Here is a 13,003-nt window from a genome sequence, read left to right on the forward strand (position 1 = left end):
GATATAACTCCCTCCGAATAATGGATCAACATTAAATCAAAATTCTATTACTTACAAGTCTTTGGATGTTTAGCTTTTGCTAAAATATCTAATGCTAAACATACAAAATTTAACCCTTTCACTTGCCGATGCTTGTTTTTTGATTATGCCAAATTTTTTGATTTTAAAGGCTATTGGGTTTATGATTTATAAATCCATAAGTTCTTTGCAAGTCAAGATGTGATCTTTTTTAAAGATTCTTTATTACATCTTATTTCTTCTATAGATTCTTTTTTTTTTTTTAGAAGAGGTGAATAATTTTATCATCTTGTCTATTATAAAGTACATAGTGCTATCTAATTCATAAAGATCACCATAAGCACTTCATATACTACTTACAATACCAAGGATGACTTTTGTGATCACTTCACCTTCATTGGTTGCTTGATTGATTCCTTAATGACTTTCACTCTTTGTGAATCTTGGTAGTGATGAAGAAGATATTTTGATGGACAAACTCATAGTTTCTTTAATAATCTCGTTTGAATCTCTTTCATTCAATGATAAGGTCATTAGCATTTTTAATTTTATATCTTTTTTGTCTACCATATCTCCCATTAATCCTCCATGAGATTTTTCAAAGAATAAACCACTTTGACGATCTACACAAATCACTTATAGAACTTGGCAAGCACCGAAGGCTAATGACATCTTTTTGTATATTAGTGGATTTCTAATTACCTTGGCAAATCCACTTTTTCTTCATAAAGTACTTACAAGTACAAATGCCTCTAGTTGGCATTTAGCTATAGAAAGTGAATAGAACTCTTTACTTAAGCATTATGTAAGTTGATACTTCATCCTTCTAAACTCTATATTCTAAGTACTAAATGGCTATTTTATCAAAAATATAATCTAATGGTTCTTTAGTATACTTTAAGATATGTTTTATTGCTTGAAGTTTCTTGTAATAAAAAGGCCTTGATTATCATGTGACTTTCTCTTTCATCATCAAAATGACATTATTACATCTTTTACTTGCTTTAATTACTTATTATGATTTTTATATTCATTAAATAGATATTACTACGATTTTCTTAAGTACTATTCTTGAAGAAGAAATTTACATCACTCAACTTAAAAGCTTTATGGTACTCAATCATGAATACAAGGTATGTCATTTATTTAAATCCTTATATAGATTAAAATAATCTCTTTATATATTATATGATCTATTTGATGAATTTTTAGTTACTAATGAATTTTTAAAATATATTTTGGATATCAATTTTTATTATAGATACTTATCTACATCTATTATCTATCTTTGATTTTATATTTATGATTTAGTTTTAATTTCAAATGATTTGTCTTATCTCATTTTTATTAAAGCATTCTTTTTTTTTTCTATTTTTCTATGAGAAATAACAAAAAAATTGAATAGATCTTAAATATTCAAATTTATTGTAATTATACCATCCACACTTTAATTCTCTTTCAAATTAAATATTTATTAGATATATTAAATTATTTTTTTATAAAAAATTGCCATGCCATTTCTACTCTTCTTGAGGCTAATATTTACTTTCTTCAAGATTTCAACCTCACGGAGGGGGTATCATGGACATACACATATAAACCAATCATTACCTATATGATTAGATAAAAGTAGATAAAAGTAGGTCAATTCCATAATATCTTCTTTAGAAGCTTTTTAGAAGCTTCATAGATGCTGCTTTGACTTTATAGGTATCTATAATTGATTTTTTAGATTAGAAACGTAGTCAACAAGTTAACTATGCACCACACATGTTGATAGCTTAAAGAACAAGCTGACTATGTAGTACACATATAGAAAACTTGCATTGTAAGCTAAGATATGTCTTCTGCAAAGTCAACATACATTAGAAATCCTATAAAATATTGCCATGTAGCTCCTAGTTAAATAGTATATATGAAGGCAAAAGTGAAGCCCTCTTCACTCTTGTCAATTTCTTTCTTGCTTCTAATCTAGATTCAAGAGTCTCTAGTTTCTTTATCTTTTGGCATTAGTCATTCTAGTTTTTTTTTTTTTTTTTTTTTTTTTTTTTTTTTTTTTTAATATACATATTACTTTATTTTTATTTTATCGCTTTTTTTTTGACATAGATTTCTCAAATTTATGCATCTTTTTTTAATTCATATTCTTAACAGATTGACAAGAGTACACGTACAATATTAGAGCTTTGTCTTTTCTTGATTAAGAGTGGATTACTCTTTTCTCTTAATAAAACATAAGCATATTGGAAGTTACAAATTACTCTCTTCTAAAACTAATATTATTTTTAGTATCTTTTTTGTTCTCAAGTCCTCTCTTTTGCTTGTCTTAAATGATATTAGATATTTTATTATTATTATTATTATTATTATTATTATTATTATTATTATTTTATTTTTTCTAAATATTATTATAGCAGAGCTTGTTGAAATGAAGAGTATAATGAAAGAAATACAAGAGTAATTGGGAAAGTTAATACTTGTGATGCATCAATTCAGTTTGCTACTACAAAGAGCAACAAGAATGGCAGGAAGTAAAGCTATAGATATGATTGGAGCTGCTTCAATATTTGCACCAAATCATGTCTCTTCTCTTATGGCAGAACATTCTTCTAGTACTAACAAACAAAGAGTTGCCTTCCTTGAGAAGTTTGATGGCACAAGATCTAAGTTTTGGAGATTTATCAATTAAGTATAACTTGTGATTGAACTTCAATTTCAAAGCTACCCAACTCTAAGATCACAAGTTAGATTCATTGGTGTATTTCTCTTAGGTTTAGCATTATCATGGTTTTCATCTTTTTTTGAATAACAAGATCCAATATTAGATAATTTGGAGGCTTTTTTGGTAGAGTTTTGATTCATGTTTAGAGAATATAATGCAACTTGTATTGCAACCAATAAGATCCATATTTTATAACAAAGTAATTGATTAATAATATTATATGCTTAGTAATTTTAATAATTTGCAGTTGATATCAAGTAGAATGATGTTGCACTTATTAGCTAATTATTTTATAAATTATAATATGAAGTAAAAAAATTGATACTCAACTTACCTAATCTTCAAACTTTGAGTCAAGCAATTGACTTTGTTGTGAAATGTGACAATCGATTTTTTGATTTTTGATCTAAGAGTCAAATAAGTAGACTTCAATGTTAGTATAATTCAATGGAAATATATGTAGGAAGAAGTTCGGAGTTGATTTATACAAAAATTAACTCAAAAAGGCAAAACTTGATACTTGAAAAAGACCGGTTATCAACCTAGGTCAAAATTAGATCCAAAGGCACAAAATCAAGCATAGATGGAAACTTGGAGGTTCTTTGATAGATCAAAGAGTAGAATTTGAAAGAAAATTTGATAGGATTTTTTTGAGCATTAATTTAAAGAAATTGAGTGTATAATGACTTTGCAAGAGCTTTACAAAGTTATAGTTGTTTTGGATGATTGTGGAATTTGTAAAATAAAAAGAATATTATATTTTGAATTTTTTTGTAAGTTTCATAATAGATCTATAATTTAAATTTTGAGGACTTATGAAAATAGTTGTTTAAAAAGTATGTTGTAAGTTTGAGCTTAATTGAATGGTTGAATTGAAGACTATTGAATTTCAAGTAGGTTGAGGTCTCGAAAATTGGACTTTGAGAGGTAATTAGGGATTCTAAGATCTTTACCAATCTATAAGTTGGATTGAAATAAAATTTAAATTTGAAGATAATAGACTTAATTTTAAATATATATGATATTTGAGAACAATTTAATGATTGAATATGGAGATATTGACACTAAAAGTTTAATATTCACATTGGAATAAGAGATCAATCACCACTTGAGCAGATTTTAAGATTTTTCTTCCATTTAGTAAATGAGATTATTTTCAAATTTTGTATGCTTATTGCTAACTTATTTGTTAAAAGGTGTATAAATTTTTAAGGAAGATCAATAGTTTAATTAATAGATATTAAGGTTCTAAATTATATTAGGGTTAGATTGAGTAGAATTAGGATTTGGTTTAGGATTGAATTTAGGATTTAGCATTTGTCTAGGGTTTGATTTAGGATTTAGAATTTATCTAGGATTTGATTTAGGATTTAGAATTTATTTAGGATTTGATCTAGGATTTGGTTTAGGATTTAGGGTTTGTCTAAGGTTTGATTTATGTTTTGGTTTAGAATTTAGGGTTTAGGATTTTTCTAAGATTTGATTGAAGTCTATTAGGATTTAAATTAGGATTAAATTAGAACTTGGTTGAGTTTTATTTAAGATATATTTTTGATTATTCAAATATTTTATAGGGCTTCTTAAGGATTCCTTTAAGGTTTATTATGGATTTTTATTTAATTCTTTTAAGATTTCTTATTATTTCTTTTGTAATTTCTTTAAAATTTCTTTTGAATTTGATTAAAGCTTTTTTTAATATTATTAAGGTTTAATTAAATTTTATTTAATATTCTATTAGAATTAAGATTTTTTTTGTTGTAATTTCCATTCTATCTTTGATAGCTAGGTGCTCAGTGTATTCTTGAGCAAGACTTCATATTATATGACATATTTGGTGAACCTGATATAAAAGGCTTGAGAAAGAAGATATTTGGTTTTTTTCGATTATTTGAATTTTAGAGAAGGAAGGTAAGAGAGGCAAAGGAGGAGCTATGAATGGTGCTTCAATTAGGACTACAAATGAAGGAACTATTGGAGGATAAGATATTTACTTTGATTCCAACTCTACAAGCATGTTTGAGGCTTTTGCCTTATTCATGCAATAGTAATAGGTTAAAGATTGCAAAGAAGATATGAGAAATAAAGTATTATAGGTAGTTGTGGATTAGATTAATCAATTTGAAAGAAAGAATATTACAAAATATTTAAGGTGTTATGTAAAGAAAATGGAATTGAAGCATGTTTTAAGAAAGAAGATAATTCAATTATTTGAATTAGCCTTTGTACTAGAGATAAGAATTCAAATAAATTTTCTTATAAGATATTTTAGAGGTTCATGGGAGAATTTTTTTTCAACATTGAAGAATGAGTTATTTTTGGTAGATAGTGATAATGTTACAAGGAAGTCATTTTTTGAATAGATTGAAAGGCTAAAGAAGGATCTTCTAGCAATAAAATTATTAAGAGAGTTTGAAAAGTAATATTCTTGCTTATCAAAGAAAGAAACATAATTATTGGATCCAAGTAAAGTAGATCTTTTTCTTCAAACAGTTGATAGAAAGTTGCAAGAAAAATTGAAAATCTTGCTTAAAGATAAAAAAGATGATTGTAACAAGATATAAATAAGATAATTGTATAGATAGTTAGAACCATAGAAGTTTCTAGAATTTAGGATTAGGTTAATAGACCAAGTAGAATCTATTATAGAATATTTTAGAAAGAGTTTAAAATGGTTATTTAAGTAGGGCCTACTATAGAACCTTCTAAAAAAGGCTTAAGATAGTTATCTAGGTGGAGTCCATTACCTAAGAATATTTTAGAAAGTCTAGGATAGTAGAACAAGGTATAAATAGGATTAACTAAGGTCTTTTGGAGCATTTGATTAGGTATGGCTTTGGACCTTTTTTTTAGTAAAATTTAGTTTTGTATCTTTACGTTCTATTTCCATTTGCTCAATTTTGTCTTTTATGTCCTATTCTATTTAGTTCTATTTAGTTTTATTTTAGTCTATTTTGTCCTATTTTGTGATGAGGCTTTATAATGCTATTGTTTAGAAGGATCTTAGGCTTTTGAAATAATCTTGTCCTGTTTCAAAGATGAAGGATTGACATCAAATTGGAAGGAAGTGGAAGAATTAATAAGATTGCTTGCAAAAAGAGAAAGGAGAAATGATAGGGTAGATATTCAAAGACCTTTGCAAGTTTTTAATTTAAAAATACCTATTATCCATACTACATCTATGATTCAACATTCAATGGCTACATCAAAGAAAGAAGAAATGGATATTGATGAAATTATATGAGGGGTGAGAGTTTTAGAAATAAAATTTGTAAAATTTAAAGAGAAGGATCAATCATCAAGAGTATCAACAAAAGAAAGGTTAGAATCAATGGAAGGTGTAGTATATAGGTACATATGGTGTGATAGCATAGACCATTTGAGAAAAGAATGTGAAGATTTTATAGAGGTGCAATGTAAAAGAATTATTTTTTTTCAAAGATAGTATCATATACCTATAAGAAAGTGGAGAAAAATTAGAAACAAACTTTGGTAATGGGAGTATGAAAGCATTGATGGTTCATGCAAAAAAAACAAAGACATATAAGATTGGACTTACTCGAGATTGTGCGAGTATAAATATTGAAGCACCAAATTATATAAGTTCATTGTGGCCAAATACAATGAAGTGTGTAATAAATGAAAAGATTCCTAGAAATATATTAATTAATATAAGCAAGTCTATTTAAAAAACCACGAGTTGAAATGATCCAGTTGATAGTCTATTTGTACATGCATATATTACAAGGAATCAATATGAAGCATTAATAGAAGAAAAAAAAAGACATGAAAATAATGAAGGGCCATCAAAAAGAACTACTAAGGAAAAAAAAAACATGACAACAAAAGAATCCTGTGCATGAAGAAACAACAAAGAATATTTCTATAAAAGAAAGAAAAATTATAAAAGAAAAGACAAAGGCTCTTGCTTATAAATTATAATTGGATATTGAGGTACAAATAGATTTGAAGAAGTTTTTAGAAGAATGTATTTTAAATGACAAGGTAGAATTTATATTAGGAGAAATTTTTGGGATAGCAAAGAGATAATTCTATGAGGTCATTATAGATATTATTAAGAAAAAATAGTAAATTTTGGGTGAGAATATGGCTTCAAATGCATATGGGACAAGAGTGATGATAGATGAAAAAAACAATGATTATGCATATAGAGATGTTTCACAAATAAGGATTATGGAAGAAGAAAAAATCCAAATTTTGAGTCATTATATTTGTGGTCATTGAACAAGAGCAACAACAGAGACATTATTGAAGTTAAGGAATTTAGATAAACCTATTGTGGTATTAATTGATCATGCTTCAGAGATCAATTTGGTATCAAAAGAGTTGTATGAAAGGAAAAAATGGCCTATTGACATCAAGCATAGGTAGATAATACAAGCAGCAAATAATTCACAAGGAGAATCATATGGGGCATGTCCAAATGTAAAGGTTATAATAGATGTTAGTGATGAACAAAACTTCTTTATGCAAGATATGTCTATTTATCCTATCATTCTAGGAAAACCTTGTATTACGGCTACGAACATAGAAAAAAAGATTATAGACTATGGATTGGCATATATTTGGATTAAGAGTCGAGATGGAATGAGAATGGTGCAATTTTTGATAGTATATATTAATCATGAGAGAAATTGTAGGAATTTGAGTGAACAACTTTTGCCAAAGGTTATTAGAGAATTTAGAGATTAGCATGTGAGGGATTTTCACCATAACCCATTGTAAGGCAGGATTACAATAGGTTAAAAAAAATTGCTTCCACTTAATATAGAAGAAAAGGTATTATCTACTAGGCTTATTGGAATAACACAAGATTGTATATTATTTTTTAAGACTATTGACAAGATGAAGAAGATGGAAAAATTTTATGTTAAAAATATTGAACAAAAATTGAAGGAAAATGGAGAAATGATTAAGAATGAATTTTTTTCAGAAACATTTGAAGAAGTGGGATTTGTAGATACTATGGAAGAATTAAATTATTTGTTGTAAGAAAGATTGCAAGGAAAAAATAGAGTGATTAATATATATTTTAAAAAACTTTATAATAAAATTCATGGATTTATAGAAAATTCTAATCACTAAGAGGTACATATTGAAACTAAGCATAATAAATGGCAAAAAAGGTCAAACAAGTGGCTTTGCCACTACCATCAGATTATGAAAAAAGAGTGAGTAGAGCATCTACATAACCAAATTTAAAGAATTCTAGAAAGATAGGGCATGAATTTACAAATGCTACATTAGATGGATTAAATGTTAGATGTGATGGATTTTTAATAAAATGAGAAGAAAAATATTTTAAAGATATGCTTGGACGATATAAAAAGACTGTTGTATTTGAAGCACATGAAATTGGATGTATTAATCCAAGTATTATAGTTCCTATGGTTATTTTTATAATTCCTCATAAACCATAGAATTTGCAATCAATTCCAATATCTAGAGCACATTTATAGATTTACTCAATGAAAAAATTAAAATAAAAATTTTGAAATTATCTATGGCACCTTATTCTAATTGATGGTTTATAGTGCTAAAGAAAAATGGAACAATGAGATTTATACAAGATATGTAACCTGTGAATAAAGTGACTATTAAAAATATGGATTCAAGTCTAATTAAAGATGAATTTACAAAAGCATTTGCTAGAAGGACTATTTATTCAATAAGTGATCTTTATTCAAGTTATGATCAATTTCAATTAACAATGCAAAGTAGGGATTTCACAACTATGAAGACACTATTAGGATTGATCAAAATGTATACATTACCACAAAGGGGTACAAATTCTGTAGTACACATGATGAATGGAATGCATAAGGTGTTAAAAAAAATTATTTTGAGTATAATAATATCTTTTTATAAATGATATACCAATTAAAGGATGTAAAGAAGAAAAAAAGATGAGATATTGGATTCAAAGAGATATAAGAAGTTTGTGTTAGATCATATTGATGATTGTGAGAAGATTTTGATAAGATTAGAAGAAGTTCATTTAACCTTATCAAAGATAAAATCAATATTTTGGATAAAAGAAGTTTTGGTCATAGGACACATAAGTGGATTATATAGATGCTAGCCAAGTATAAAAAATATTGATATTACTAAAAAGATAAAAGAATGTGTAAACACAACAGAAATTTGAAAGTTATAGATACCTCATTTTATACATATAGTAGATCTATTGTATGAATTCTTATAAAAAAAATCAAAAAACTGAATGAAAAAGAAAATAAAGAAAAGCTATGGAAAAATTGAAAAAACTTCTTTCTTCACCTCTAATTTTGAAGAAAGTAAATTATGAATGTAGAAGGTGAATAATATTAATAATTGATGCAAATCCAATTGAAATAGGTTGAGTAGTTAGATAAGATGACGAAGAAGAAAATAAATATGTAGTAAGATTTGGAACAAGGATTTTAAATTCTAAGCAAAGGACATATGTATAAATTAAAAGAGAATTATAGGATATATTAATAGCTATAAAAAATAAAAAAGAATATTTGATTGGTACATTTATAGTTATAAAAATAGATTATTTATCCTTATTAGGTATGATCACTAGTTATTTTATATCAAATATAGCAATATTAAGAAAGATTACATATATATAGTCTATAAATCTATAATTCAAGCATATTTTGAAAATAGATAATGTGATTGTGGATTTGTTATTATAAGCATGATATGATGATCAAGATGATATGATTGATGATGAAGAAAATATTGACACCAACTTTTATTTGTCTGTGTGTGTAAAAAGGGATAGATTGTGTTTGATTATACCACTTGAATTATTCTCAAAAGAGCTATATGATGGTGAATGGTTGTATATAAGAAAATACTTATATACATTAATGCAACAAGAAGGTTGGATGGACAAAGAATTTAAGAGATTCAAAGAAAAGCATACAAATATTTTCTTCAAAATAGGTTTTTGTAGAAGCATCCAAAGAAGAGAAGAAAAATACTACAATGAATGATATATAGTTTAGAAGCTCAATAAAAGATTATTAAAGAATTTCATGAAAGTTGATGAATAGGGCATTCAAGTATTTGGACAATATTTACTAAATTAAAAGAAAAATATTAATGAAAGAGGATGCATAAGAATATAGCAAATTTTGTAGGATCTTGTGAGACTTATCAAGTATATTCAAACATTCATAATGAAGATAGATTGCATCCAACATATCCATTAGCAATTCACTACAAATGAATAGTTGATTTAGTTGCAATACCAATGGAATTTGGACAAAAGAAATATTTGATACTTACTCGAGAGGATTTGAAAAATTAAATTGAAGAGAGAGCACTTCGAACAAAGACTACAAAAGAAGTATGTTGATTTATATTAGAGAAAATTATTTGTCAATGTTGTGATATAATACGACCATATAATTAAACTATAATCAAAATTGAATATTTGATTAATATCTAATTATCTTGGTTCAATAATAATTTAAGGTATCTAAACATGGCTTTTATAAAAGCTTTTTAGCTTATTTTCTTATCTTAATAGTTAGTAGGTTGAAGGTCAATTAGTACTTTTACCTTCTAGGCTATAGAGACTCTTTTATTACTTTAGAAAGACCATAAATTTATAAAATCAGATTAGAAGAGATAAATAATTAATATGATTGATACTAGGGTTAAGTTGAAGGTAGGATTGGGCTAACAAATCCTTTGGATAGGTTAGATTGATACCTAAGGGTCGACCATTTGTGAGCCACAATCAAAATCAAACCTCTAGCTACTAAAACGACTGCCTAGGACAAAATAGGTTTTTATTCAAAGATCGGAGATTAAGATTTGAGAGTTAGGTTGGAGTTTCTTCCAAAGACATAAGGCTATTTTTAATAGGATTTGTTAAAACTTAACAATTATTTTTGAAAGTCGGGATTTGTATTGGCAACTTCGAATTTATTCAATGAAATTAGGGCTAGTACTCTTGGCTAGTTTATAAAATTGGTTTCACATCAATAGTTCAAATTTTGATAATTCTTGGTTAATTAGGTTTTCTAAGTGTATATAAAATTTTGTGATAATTCAATGGTGTAATTGAGAGATATCTAGATTTTGATATAAGAATATACAAAAAGTTTGTAGTTTGGGATTGGGTAGGATTTCTATGATATCTAAAGATCTATATGTTGGATCAAGATAAATTTTTTCATGGTATTAGAAGACTTAAAGAACAAACTATATACCAATTTTGAGTTGAAGTTAATGGTTGAAGAAGGAAAAATCAATGCTGAAATTTATCCATCACCTTTAAAGTTGACAGCCAAGTGACATTAGTGCAATTTTTGGAGGTTTTTTCATAATTTATATGTTGGATTGGGTTGAAATTTCTTGAGCATATAGAAGACTTACATTGCCAATTGCATGCAAAATTTCACATCAAGTAGATTGTTAGATTAGAAATTACAACTTATCAAAGCTTATTGATTAGATTTAGGGCTTATAAGAAGAATCCAAATTGCTTAAATATGAAAGTAATAAAGTAATTGGAATTTTTGTATGATTGAGGCTACTAAGAAGAATATTTTTTAGCACTTTTGAATTGAAATTTGGATTATATTCTTCTCATATGGATTAAACCTATTAGGATTTCTTCGATATTTGTGAAATACAATCTCATCTTCTATAGTTAGGTGCTTGGTGTATTTTCAAACAAGACAACACGTAAAACAACACCGATATAGTTGTATTGAAAAAATCACTATAGATAGAAGAGAATTAGATGCAAATGAAATATGAGAGTTCTTTAGAAGGATGGAGATTGAACCTACATTAACAATTGTATATAATTCGGAAAGAAATAGTAAGAGTGAATGTGAGCACTTTCTAATTGTTAAAGAATTAGTTAAAGCATGCAAAGGTAAGATAGGTGATTGGCCCAAGTTATTATTATTTGCATTATAGATAGATTGCACAATTTATAGTATGGTTACAAGATATTTGTTAGCAAAATTGATATATAGACAAAAATTGGTGATGCTAATAGAAGAGGTTGTACTAGCATGGAATATATTACCTTGGAAAGATGGTTTAAGAAAAGAAAAATTAATAGCATTATGAATTTGACAACTTGAAAGAAGACTCGAGGACATTGAGATAGCTATAAAGAAGTTAAAAGAGACAAGAAAGATAAATAAAGAAAGGTTTGATAAAAAGCATTGATTGTATCTAAAAGTAATTCAAAATGATGATTAGGTATTAGTTTATGATAGTAGTTTAGACAACCAACATAATATGGCAAAGAAATTTTCAAGAAGATAATTTGAACCTTATGTTGTCAAACAAGTATATGACAATGGAACATACTTGTTATGAGAACTTGATAGTACAATATTAAAGATACTTATAGCAGGGAAGAGAATTAAATTATTTAAGCAAAGAGGTGAAAATATTAGTTTTGATGAAGAAAAAACTCTATTACAAGAAATTGATATGGAAGAAGAAGAGCAAATTGAAGATTAAGAATCTGACTAAGACGAAGAACACTCTATATCAACATATTAAAGAATCATTAGCACATGCCAGAGGATGAACAAGTCTAGGAGAGGTAGATGTCATGATGTAATATGACTAATAGGTGAAAGGAGTGAAGAATCTATTATATTATAGAAGATATTACTTCAAATATTATAAAAAATTATCTTAGAAAATAGAAAATAGTTCAAAAGAAAGTAAAACTAAAGGTTTGAATGCTAACTTTTTATAAAGTAGGCTCCTACTTACTTTGTAAGGCCATAATTAAGGTAAAATAAGATATATTAAAAAAATAAAGAATATGAACATATATAGGAAGAAGTTAGGAGTTGACTTAAATAAAAAATAACTCAAAAGGACAAAATTTGATATCCAAAAAAGACTAGTTATTAACCTAGGTCAAAATCAAACCCAGAGGCACAAATCAGGCACATATGGCAATTGGAAAGTTTTTTGGCAGATCAAAGAGTGAGATTTGAAAGAAAATTTGATAAGATTTCTTTGAGCATTAATTTTAAGGAAATTGAGTTTGTAATGACTTTGCAAGAGCTTTGCAAAGTCATGGTTATTTTGGAAGACTGTGGAATTTGTGAAATAAAAAGAATACTATATTTTGGAAAATTTTACAAGTTTTATAGTACATCTACAATTCAAATTTTGAAGACTTATGAAAATAGTTGTTTCAAAAGTATGTTGTAAGTTTGAACTTAATTGAATGGTTGAATTGAAGAATATTGAATTTCA

Source organism: Physcomitrium patens, chromosome 2 (genome assembly GCF_059467195.1).
Source record: "Physcomitrium patens ecotype Gransden chromosome 2, ASM5946719v1, whole genome shotgun sequence".
NCBI classification, from domain to species: domain Eukaryota; kingdom Viridiplantae; phylum Streptophyta; class Bryopsida; order Funariales; family Funariaceae; genus Physcomitrium; species Physcomitrium patens.